The sequence below is a fragment of the Sinocyclocheilus rhinocerous genome, unplaced genomic scaffold (genome assembly GCF_001515625.1).
Source record: "Sinocyclocheilus rhinocerous isolate Xijiao unplaced genomic scaffold, SAMN03320098_v1.1 scaffold3015, whole genome shotgun sequence".
Classification (NCBI taxonomy): Eukaryota; Metazoa; Chordata; class Actinopteri; order Cypriniformes; family Cyprinidae; genus Sinocyclocheilus; species Sinocyclocheilus rhinocerous.
The window spans coordinates 133696-144748 of NW_015661992.1; the positions used below are offsets into that span (position 1 = coordinate 133696).

Here is an 11053-nt window from a genome sequence, read left to right on the forward strand (position 1 = left end):
CACATATTTGAATCGATTTTCAACCGGCTCACGGTTAATCGTTACATCTCTACTTTACCACTGAGAAACGTCCTGCTCCAGTCGTGCTTGCGAATCAGTCTCTTGTCGATCAGCCAGTTCAACTGTTTCATCATCAGACTCCGGCTCGAATTGGTAAGGTACAATCGATACTCTCTTTTCTATGTATTAGGGCCTTTCGCACCGCGGGAACCTTTTCATATTACCAGAATTGTGGAACTACCCACTTTTTGGCATTTTCGCACCGATTTTAGTACCGGACTGCCTTTTTCGGGAACCAAATTAGCTTCTACTCTGGAGCAGGGTCTATTTTTTATTTTTTTTTTACAGAAACAAAAGCAATGTTTATTGAATGTTCCAGAGTAACTTCATGATGTGAGCTTGTCGATTCCACACACTCAAGAGTTTAGTCCAGCTTGACGAAGCCGATATCTTTAGCGTATTGTCTGAAGCACTGACGGCACATGTTGAGTCCGTATTTGCGGATCAGACCGTGTCTGTTTGAGCAAACCCGGCAGGATCGCGATCCCTGGCCGTATTTTCTGGGGTGACTCCAGTAGAGCTGCTGGTGGCCCATCTCGTCTCTCTCGATCGGGATGAAGAAAAGCCGGAGCAGGGTCTAACCAGCACAACTGGTCCTACCCGTGACATAAGTAGACGTTGATTGGCCAAACGCGTACGAAAACGCCCTCACCCGCCATGATTTAAAACGCCATGTAAACATACTGTAAACATTGTCAACTTATTTCGCAAGTATGGAGAACAGCAATAGATGGATGGACGCTGAAGTGCAGGCACTTTGAACATTTATGCAACTGAGGAAATCCATTTGGAATTCGAAGGAACAAAACGCAACATAAAGTTGTTTGCGTCTATTGCTTCTCAGCTAGCGGCGCTGGGTATCCAGCATACAGCTGGATATTGACAAGTCTCCAGGGCTGTCATTCCGTCATGGAAATGGGCGTTTCGTTTCCGACACGCGCTGTACGCGGTAGACCAATCCAGAGCCACTCGCTCTACGGCTCTGGACCAATCACAAAGGACTGCGCCATCTGACCAGTCACAGCAGTGAGGGCTTACGGAAAGGAGGGGTTTAGAGAGACTGATTCTTTGAACTGCTTCGCACGAGTCATTTACGTATCATTTAGAAATGAGGTAAAATTAAATCTATTTTTTGAGAAAACGAACGTATTTTTTTTTTACCTTGCATGCATATAAACCTGTTTTAGAAGACTCATAAAACAATATTAGCAACCTTAAAAATGGCATAATAGGGGCACTTTAATGTTTATTGATATAAATTGGAAAGCAAACAACAGGCAAAAAAAAACAAAAAAAAACTCGAAGATAACTCCAAATGAGTTCTCACTTAAAATATGTTGACACTTTAAAGCGTAGTGTTGTATTTCCTGCAAAGTCAATGAATATAGCAAAGTTCTTGCTTATTGTTCCTTTTGACATCATTAATGCCTCTGAATCAGTTTTAAAGAATGCACTGGAGAGCCATTTGTGCTGAGTTGGCAGTTCACATTAACAGTTTTACATTAAATGTTTGGGTTGTCAAAAACCCCATGTAGAATCTTGCCCTGACAAAAAGAGTCCTCACGCTCCTTAAAGGAATAGTTCACCCAAAAATGAACATTTGGTGAAAATGTTTCCACTCTCCATTCAGGATGACTTTGTATCTTCATTGAAATTGAAGATGAGATTCAATTCAATTGAATGTAGCATTATATTACTTGCTCAACATCCGCAGTGAATGGGTGCCGTCACAATGCAAGTCCAAACAGCTGATTAAAATATCACAATAATCCAGAAGTAATGTTAAATATGAGTCCATAAAATTGCTTTCTCCATAAAAGTTGTTTCGTCTGAATTAGGAGAGAAATATGCACAGATTAAGCACTGTTTACAGGCCAAAACAGTTTAAAACAAATATGTCAGTGGATTTTGATATGAGACAACAACAGAGGATGCCTAAAAGTTAACAATGTATTAAAAAATGGATTTAATTTTCTTACGAACACAGATTTTCACAATATGTTAATCAATGGACTGGAGTCATGTGGATTACTTGTGGATTATTGTGATGTTTTTATCATCAGACGGCATCCATTCACTGCAGAGGATCTACTGGTAAACAAGTGATTTAATGCTAAATTTCTTCAAATCTGTTCTGATGTTTGGTCATGTTTTATTTATTGTACACATAATAGAAGTTAGCCGTAAAGTCGGTGGAGCTGTCATCACTGTCAGTGTACATTATTTGATAACATAAGAAAAGCCAATTATATCTAATTATAAACTAAGCTGTTAGATTAGCTTTATTTTAAAAGATCAAAAACTGATTCAAAGATCTTATCGTTTGCTCAAACAAGCGAATTAGAGCATAATGTAAGAGAACTCACAGCTTGTGCCTCCTCCTGAGTGTCATTCTATGATTTTTTTATTATGCTTATCTTGCATGTCACGATAGTAGACAGACATATCAAACAAAAAAGTTACTTTGGAAGCAGGCAGCAAAAAGTGTTTCTCTCTTCGGTAGGGTATTTAATTGAATAGATTAATAATTGATAACTATTGCATGTGATAGACTTTATAGAAAGAATATAATTTTTTTAATTTACATAAGAATTATGTCATTTTTCATTATAGTTTGTCAATCTAAATCAGTGCCGTTTGTTTGCTTGTTAACAAAATATCAGGCATTGTGAGGTTTAGACAAATTGAACTGAATCCATTGGGAAATAAACTTGTCTAGAAACGATGAGCTGAGAATGCAATTATTACAGTTTAAAAACTAATGTAAACAACCAAATCATCAGTATGGCTCACAATAGGCCAGTAAAACACATTTTTATACAGTTCATACAGTGCATTGCATAGGCCCTCAATCAGAGAAGCAATTCATGCACACTGCTTTCTTCATAAACAAGAAGAAACACTTAATTTGCAGGGTAGGAAATAACACCCCATTCAATTTGACCGTTGCGGTGCTTTTAAATGCCGATAGGTATATCTTAAACGTCAAGACATAACCATGCAATAATTCTTCTGCTAGAAACACCATCCCATAAAATTATTCTCACAGGTCTCAGCAGGGTAAGATATATATGAAAATTACACGTGACAAGTCCCCCTTGCGCAACGCAAGAGGAATATGTTTACCGTTTCTTGCCCTACAGTTATATTTAGAAATCAAGAGAAAGTTTGAACAGAAGACAGAGTGCATGTCATTAGAGAGCGTCAAACATCACCTTGCTGCTTCTGCCAAGAGAGTATATCTATAACTGACACAAGAACCATTTTTTGAGGGGGGATTCCCACAGAACCCACAGAACAGTTTTTAAAAGTGTGTGAAGTGTTTTTTTAATAATCTATTAATAATCTAAAGAAAATTTTTACTATATGTTATACAATGCAATATATACCTACAGGAAGATATACCTTCTTGTCCAATGGAAAGGTTCCATGTATGTTAAAAGTTCTTCATGGAACCAATAAAGAACCTTTTTTTTTTCAAGAGTGTATGGTAACTTTTATTCACAATGGATCATGGACGCAATATCGATATTAAAGGAGTGCAGTACAGTACAATCTACAGCATTCATGACATGTTGATTACCATTTTTGCTCCAAAAAAAAAGTAGGTTACTCTGACACACTTGGAAGATGAAAAATAAAAATGTAGATTGAACTTTAAGGGTTAGTTCACCCAAAAATGAAAATTCTGTCATTAATTACTCACCCTTGTGTTGTCCGAAACCCGTAAGACCTTCGTTCATCTTCGGAACACAATTTAAAGTTTTTTTTAATTTTTGCGCAAAGAAAACAAAAATAATGACTTTATTCCACATTTTCGTCTCTACTGCGTCACTTTGGACGCATTACGCCGGATCTGGGTCAGCGCCGCCACACGCTCGTGTCATGGTACTGATGAGAATGCGCGTCCAAAGTGACGCAGTAGAGACGAAAATGTGGAATAAAGTCATTATTTTTGTTTTCTTTGCACAAAAAAGTATTCTCGTAGCTTCGTAACTTTACAGTTGAACCACTGATGTCACACGGACTACTTTGTCGCTCATCTTGGTACTTTTCTGGACCTTGAACGTGGTAGTTACCTTGCTGTCTATGGGAGGGTCAGAGAGCCCTCATATTTCATCAAAAATATCTTAAATTGTGTTCCGAAGATGAACGAAGGTCTTACGGGTTTGGAACAACACGAGGGTGAGTAATTAATGACAGAATTTTCATTTTTGGGTGAACTAACCCTTTAATAGGATAGTTCACCTAAAAACCTAAAAATAAACATTCTGTCATCATTTACTCAACCATATTTAGTTCCAAATCTGTATGACAGACTTTTCTCTGTGGAACATGAAAGAACACATTTTGAGAAATATCGCATTGTTGATTTTTGCACTTACAGTGGAGGTCAATGGGCACTAAAACAGTTTGGTTCCCAACATTCTTCAAAATATCTTCTATGTTCTACAGAAGATAGAAAGTAATATGTGTATGGAAAGACATGAGGCTGAGTAAATGATAACTTTCCTTTAACTTGAGCTATTCTTTTAAAGACATTTCATAATGCAGTGGTGGACCGAGCTCCTCACCTTCCAATATTACATAAAGAAGCACATGTCAACTACAGTGCAAGTTATCTATTGAGAGGTGTTTTTGTTCTCTTGATCTATTAAAGAGATCAGAGGGGGTGAGGAAAATGCTGACTGGCTCTATTGTCGATGAATGCCTTGCAAGGCTTAAATTTTATGTCCCATGCATCCTCTTCCTGCAGGGGTATTACCGCGTGGCAAACCATTAGTCTGCATTCTTCGCATCTGTAATGCTCCTGTTGTGTGGGAGAGGAGCGTAGCCATGCTGTCATGAGTCATGGGGTCAGGGAGAAGCAAGAGAGAGAGACACACACACACATTAGACGAAGCTCCCTAGCAGTTCAGCTCTTAACTGAAACCACATGCCACCCCCTCACAGCCAAACCAATTGAATGAATGTCTATTTTGAATAAAAGCTGAGCCCAGCTTCATGCATTAAGGTGGCTGGCAGTCATCTGATAATCATTTGCTAGCATGTTTGTCTCATCGCTGCCATTTTTCTTGTCTGCGTTCACAGTGAGGAGTTCTGGTAAGTCTTTGGGTTTTGGGGGAAACTCGCTGCGATGATTCCCTAGTGGAAGTCCTTGAAGATTTACTTCCTGTGTGCTCTTGTGGCTGCTGTGTCTTGGGCCTTTTTCAAGGGGAAATGAGAAACGAAGCCAGTGCACATGGCTTTCATTTCTGAGTCACATCCTCAGTGTTTCTGCCCACCGATTGGATTTATAGGTTCAGATTGAAGGACAAGATGCAGATAAATTACATGACAGTATGTGCAACATCTGTAAAGACAGAGGGCAGTTATGGATCAGTGGCATGCAGTGCTTCCCTATCTTTCATTTACATGTTTATATGACAAGGCCAGGGAAGAGTTTTTAAGACTGAAACAGATGAGACAGGTTACGACTTGAGTCACTGCTCCCAGAGAAACAGCCTGTTTGAGAAAAAAGATTCACTGTATGCTACAAGTCCAGACATTTCTCTCATCAGTCAAATCAAACGAAAGTATCAATCACAGATCCATGTCATTTTCACATATATCTATCTATCTGTCTGTCTGTCTGTCTGCTGATAGCTAGCTGTCTGACAATCTCATTGAACACATTGATTATTGAATACTACTGGAGTCAGTATTTACAGTATTTATGAAATACAATCAAATCATACAAAATAGCTACAAAAAAGAAAAAAAACTACAGTACAGTAAAACTTCAACTACAGTGCTTCTTCCAACTTCTTAACTGGCTTAATGTAAAAGGCAAAATAAAGGATTGATAACTGTAAACATCTGAAAACATGGTTTGGAAAAGGGGTACATGGGACCATAAACGGTGTCTGATAAAGAAAGATGAAGAAATATTATCTCCATAGATAATCTAATCTAATTGGTTCACGTTCAACGTAATACATTTCGTTATCATGAAACTTTCATGATGATCTAAACATGGAATATTGTTGGCCAGTTTCCATAAAAATATGCATTAGGAATAATGCAGCAGTTACTTAGCATTTTGAGCAGTTGTTTCGATTGATAGTTAGATCATTGCAATGAAATGAATAAACAGTCATCTTAGATGTGTAAATTGCATTTTGAAATGGCAATACTTGGATGTTAAGTTGTCAACGGGTGAATAAACAAATTATCTTGGGTTTATGTGTATATCTAGCCTATATTTGAAAAAAATGATTGTGATATTAGTGCCAAGGTGATTGTGTAAAGAAACTGTAATAGATACATATAGGGACATTTATTATTCAAAAATGTTTTTATACAAAATAACAATACGGTATTAGTCCATTAAAAATCTTGGTAACACCTTAGTAGGGACCAATTATCACTATTATCTAGTTGCTTATTAGCATGCCTATTAACATATTGTTATTAGTACTTATAAAGCACATATTCTGCATGAGCACATTCTACATTCCTAAAACTTAACAGCTACCTTACTAACTATTTATAAGCAGTGAATTAGGAGTTTATTGAGGCAAATGTCGTAGTTAATGGTTTGTTAATAGCAAAAACTGGACCTTAAAATAAAGTGTGACCAAAATCTCATTAATAAAAAACAGTAATGATTCACTATTCCTTTTGTGACAGATTTTTTTTTGTCAGCAAAAAAAGCAAGCAGTTCTGAATGTCACCTCAAGCTTTCCAGTGCTTTTGGTGAAGAACTTGTTTCCAAAGGCAACAGCTAAGTCATTTGTGGCAAAGAGGCAACAGTTAATTGAATAAACGCTCATTTAGTAAATGAACTGGCATCTCTAAACTGGCAGTAGCATGTTGGATCAGTAGCGCACCAAAACAAACATTCATTCATACAGACCATCCAAACAGTCTTGCAGTTTGAACAAAATGGATGGAAAAACCCATGAAAAACAATTACAATCATTCTTGACGTGGACTTTACTGGCAAATAGTCGCAGAAAACCAGAAATGGTAACTAATGTCATGAGACTGCAGGTCAGCTGATACAACACCACCTACACTCATAGCTCTGTTACTTGAATTCAAAGGTTCTGGGACGAAAACAAAAAAAGACTAGAGATTATTTTCTTGTGCCAGTTGCCAGGTAGGAGACAGTGAGAGGAGCTCCTTATGCTAGCTGTGATCTCCAGAGACTTCAATTAGATCCATCTCTCACGGTGTGAAAGCCACAGCAATATGCTATCGTGTTACACCAATTAAGCCATGGTCAGCCTTATCGTGTGATCATAATGAGAGTTTAAAGCCCTTTTCTGGAAAGAAATGAGGAATGATTCTTTTTCTTTTTTGTTTTGGATGAGTAGCTAATGCCAAGCTCCAAATAAACCCGCTGTTACAACTTGTAGAGCTGTTCGAGTGCAGGTCATTAAACCTTGAAAGTAATTATATGGCTTGCTATTATGAAGGTGATCATCTAGGCTGGATTACACATGGGAACACAATTATACAGTACTTTACTTTCTAAAAAGAAACTATTACACCCCTGGTGAAACGTTAGTAATGTTACAATGTTTTCTTAACCATCTTAAAGGCAAAGAAGTTGGTCACCACTCATGTACTGCATGGATGTTTCTAAATGTTCCATTTATGTTCTGTGTTTGATGACATTATTACTAACAAAACCTTTCTTTATTGTAATCACTAGATTCCTTTAAATGTTCAGAAGAAGCCACTGGAGACCTTCCTGTTCCCTTTTCCCAGCAGCTATTTGTTAAAGGTGTTTAAAGGTGCCGATTGTGATATTTCTTACTAGTTTTCCACTTAACAGTCAACTGAGTCCAGGTCTTCATGACAATTGCACAATTGTACTCTGAATTCATGATCAGGTTTACATGTTTTCCTTTCCCTTGTGTTGTTCTGGGAACTTGTACAGAAGCCCTCAAAAACGCATTAGGACACTGAAGAAAGTGGTTTTAAAATGAATTTTGTTGCATTACATAAGAAAACATCAAATTGTGTGGCTTTTTTTAAAGATAGATTGCTCAAACACACATTTCAAGCAAAAGATTATAATTCTTTGATACTTTCTCAATGTCAAACATAGTGCAACATTATGTCCGTAATGTTAATGTAGTTATTTTGTGTGAACTTGAGGGGAAATGACTTCATTCACTACTGTTCAAACGCTTGGAGTCATTTTTGTTTTTTAAAGAAATGATTACATTTATTCAGCAAGGATGCATTAATTGATCAAAAGTAGCAGTAAATACATTTATAATGTTACAAAAGATTTTAAATACATGATGTTCTTTTGAACTTTCTAATCATCAAAGAATCCTGAAAAAAAAGCATCACAGTTTCCACAAAAATATGAAGCAGTGAAACGGATTTCAACATTGATAATAATAAGAAATGTTTCTTAAGCAGCAAATCAGCATATTAGAAGTCATGTGACACTGAAGATTGGAGTAATGATGCTGAAAATTGAGCATAATTTCTAAATAAATTCTAGCATAATTTGCTTGCAAATGAAACTCTGTTTGATATTCCCATCATCTAATAAGTTGATATGAAAAATATTTAGGTGTGTCTTAAAACGCCCAAAATACTGTCTTAAATTGTTTTGGACTGCTAAAGGTTTTAGATTGATTGACAAATATCCATTTTACAAGTAGAGAAGTGAAGGTATCATGGTTTCTAAGATTAAGCATGTTAAGATATTCCATATTCAATATTCCTTTTCATCATTAATTTATGTTTACCCTAGACCTATATACAACCCTGAAGGACTGAAGTTACAGTTGTTTTGTTTTTCAGCTTCCAGCAACCAGCTGCACTTCATGGCGATAGATAAAGAAAACCCCATGCAAAAGGAGTTAATAAGTCAAACAAGTAAGAGCATTGTCTACAATTTCAAGATGCTCTCGGAGGAAGTAAACAAGCAGACATGCAGACGTGAAATTAAGAACCCTCTTCTTTCCCCCCTTCCATGTGACTGCAGAGGCATATGACTTCCATAACTTCATCGCTCATTAAGCGCTGATGGTAGGACACAATTGAGCGAGTGTTTGTGGAACTTGCCCTAGATATTCAGATCTCAGTCCTTGGCTCTGGCTGTTGGGCAGATCTTCTCCTGTTTCAGATATCTTGACCCTGCCTGACAGCAGACCGTTAGGAGCTTCACATGAGAGTCCCGTGTAAGGAGTGAACTATGGGATAGAAAGGCCTGTTATGTCCATTTAAATCCCTTAACAAGCTCCACAGCAAACAAAAGACAGATTAGCATGATTTACCATGACGGTATTATTAAATTACCTCATCTACACATGAGCCAACAATTGAGTTACTTTTATATGTGTGCAGACAGTAAGCACTGTGTATTCTTTGTTCATTAATGGTTTGGTACACCACATTTTGTAAGGTCTTGAATAGAGCTAGCACTGGTTAGACCAAAAATGCCTATTCAGAGGTATCTTTCAAAACCAATATTACCTATTAGCATCAAAGCTATGCATGAACGACTTTAGGCTAGGCATTGTCTGGGCTTGACTGGGATGGGATCTCGTTTAAAAAGCAATGCATTTGTAAAATATATAATTAAAATGTTGATTATATTATGTTGTATATTTTAAAATAACGCTGATAACTCTCAAACAGTAAAGGGAAAACGATCAAAATCCTATTGTTGTCTGTGGTTCGTGTGTAAATAAAAACTGATGGGATGATGCCACCTAGTGGTATATTTCATGCAACCAGCAGACGGATGTCTAGTTTCATTCAGCTCATACATTCATAGAAAAGACAACAAGCTCTATTAATGAACCTGATGTCATTTCTGTGTAATGCTGGGAATGAGAGCGAGGACAAGCATTAGACCTAGAGAAAGGACGCACACCATTTATGAGGAGACTTTTAAGGACACAAGGTGGGTGGGAGCTAGATTTCCTCTTTGGCCTAGAAAAGACAACACAATCTTTGCCAGCTTCAGAATTCCCATCATTCCCTGGATATTAACACACTCATTTTAGGTAAAGGAAATTGCACACCAGACCAGCTATGGTCATATTCAAAGCTCCAGAATGATCCATTCATCATGTTCTGTGTGTATGTTGAATCAGTGTAATACCTCTTTAATGTTACATACAAATTCTTCTAGGCATAAACTGTGTATTAAAACTTAATATCTTTCCTTTGGGACTTAAAAAGTAATAAGAGTTTGAAAGTATTCAGATTAAGTGTATGAAGGTATATTTAAAGGTTAATTCAGCAGTTCTAAACCATTTTTACATTGTCCACAACAATGTTCAAAAGACAACCAACTTTTTTTTTGTTGTTTGTGATTTACTGAATAAGGATTTTAAAAAAATATTTTACTTGTTTTAAGTCATTTTATGTCATAAAGCAACTTGTTTGTAGTTTTTGCAATGTTGGAGCCCCCTACAGTTAAGTGGAAATCCCTGTCTTAAATATATCACTGTAATAATTAGAGTGGATTGCTTTACACTAGCATTTGTTGCTTCCATTAATCATTTCACCCTTTTGTACATACAAGTTGCTTTAAGCACACCATGGAAGTGTGAGGCCCCCTACTGGGCCCTGGCCCCTAGTTCAAGGGTTAGTTCACCCAAAAATGAAAATTAGCCCATAAATTACTCACCCTCAAGTCATCCTAGGTGTATATGACTTTCTTCTTTCAGACGAATCCAGTCGGAGTTATATAAAAAAGTGTCTTTGATCTTTCAAGCTGTTTAATGCCACTCAGCGGGTGTTGCATGCATCAGTCCAAAAGAAGTGAAATAAAAAGAGCCCATCCATAAAAAAAAGTGTCTCACACGGCTCCGCAGCGCTGAACTCATACGTCATCCGCCCGGAGCAGCTTCCGTGTACAATTGTTGGCGCAAGCTACATTAAAGTGATTATTACGTTTTGAATATGCAAAAATATTACAAAAACGCATAGATTCGCTACAGGAGGCCTTTGTTCACCCCCCGGAGCC

General features: G+C 37.2%; 1 long non-coding RNA gene across 1 annotated transcript in view; it reads left to right on the forward strand.

Annotated features, from left to right (window-relative positions):
* The window catches only part of LOC107727131 (uncharacterized), a 16930-nt gene extending 6732 nt beyond the window's left edge, over positions 1 to 10198 (forward strand). The window contains exons 2-3 of the long non-coding RNA XR_001638328.1: positions 7763 to 7844; positions 8875 to 10198. This is a non-coding gene — a long non-coding RNA (uncharacterized LOC107727131). The remainder of the gene's footprint in view (positions 1 to 7762; positions 7845 to 8874) is intronic.
* Positions 10199 to 11053: the final 855 nt, after the last annotated feature.